The 880-nt window shown below is 61.2% G+C and overlaps 1 protein-coding gene across 5 annotated transcripts in view; it reads left to right on the plus strand.

The window, feature by feature from the left end:
- OTX2 (orthodenticle homeobox 2) overlaps positions 1-880 on the plus strand; it is a 10932-nt gene that overhangs the window by 1711 nt on the left and 8341 nt on the right. Inside the window, exon 1 of one of the 5 annotated variants that reach the window (XM_014528594.1) lies at positions 17-63. The exons of the other annotated variants lie outside the window; for them this stretch is intronic. The gene's annotated coding sequence lies outside the window, so the exon portion shown is untranslated. Of the gene's footprint in view, positions 1-16; positions 64-880 lie in introns of those variants that run through there. 5 annotated transcript variants of the gene reach the window in all.

The following is an 880-nucleotide window of genomic DNA, read 5'->3' on the forward strand; positions in this document are numbered from 1 at the left end:
TCAGAAAGTCTCAGCCGTCCCCCGGCCTCGGCAACGTGTCGCAAGGCCACGTCTTCGGTGTTGATGCGTTCAAGTGACTCTTGAAATCGTGGTCCGATGCCAGGCCAGATTTTTGAAACCCAAGTTCCCCATCAGACTTCCGAGTTGGCCCTCCCCCTTCCTTTACAGGGGGTGAGGGGAGCAGGGCCTGGAGTGGCGGATTGCTTGGGGAGGGGACGGAAGTCGCCCTTTGACATTCTGCCCCGCGCCCTGGCGCTGCATTGCGGCTGAGGGCTTCTCTGCGCGCCCCGGGACGCGCTCCAGTCTCCAAAGTCCGAGCGCCCGAGAGGAGGCGGCGAGGAAACCCCTCCCCCAAGGAGGTGGACACCCGGACCTCTCCACGCGCGCTAGCGCCCGGCTTTCCCCTCGCCATAATGAATAGTGCAGGCCAACCCTTCTGGCGCGTCCTGGCGCCCTCCCTCGCGGGTGGCAGCGTTGTTTGATTCCCGGAGGCCAGAAACTTTCACTCGAGTTCGCAGGAGAGAGGCCGCGCCGGCTGCTTTCCGCGGGGCGCGCACGTCTCCGTCTTCCTTTGCTCGGCGCGGTCCGCCCAGCCGCAGGCCGGCCGCCAGCCCGCGGAGTTTTGTTTCCTTTCCATCATGCAGAAAATTAATCAGCCCGGGCGCCGAGCGGAGCTGAGCACGGCGGCCTGTAATTAAGGGACGTGTGCCCCTCGGATTATCTCGTTAGTTTATCAAGAAAACATTTATTATAATTAATTCTCGGACGGGGTAATTATTATTGAGCGAGGACACAGCAACTGGTAGATAGGCTCCTTGGAAGAAAACACACACACACACACACACCAAGGGGGTAAGGGGGGTGGGGGGAGGGAGGGGGC

This window comes from Myotis brandtii, unplaced genomic scaffold (genome assembly GCF_000412655.1).
Source record: "Myotis brandtii unplaced genomic scaffold, ASM41265v1 scaffold640, whole genome shotgun sequence".
In the NCBI taxonomy this organism is placed as follows: domain Eukaryota; kingdom Metazoa; phylum Chordata; class Mammalia; order Chiroptera; family Vespertilionidae; genus Myotis; species Myotis brandtii.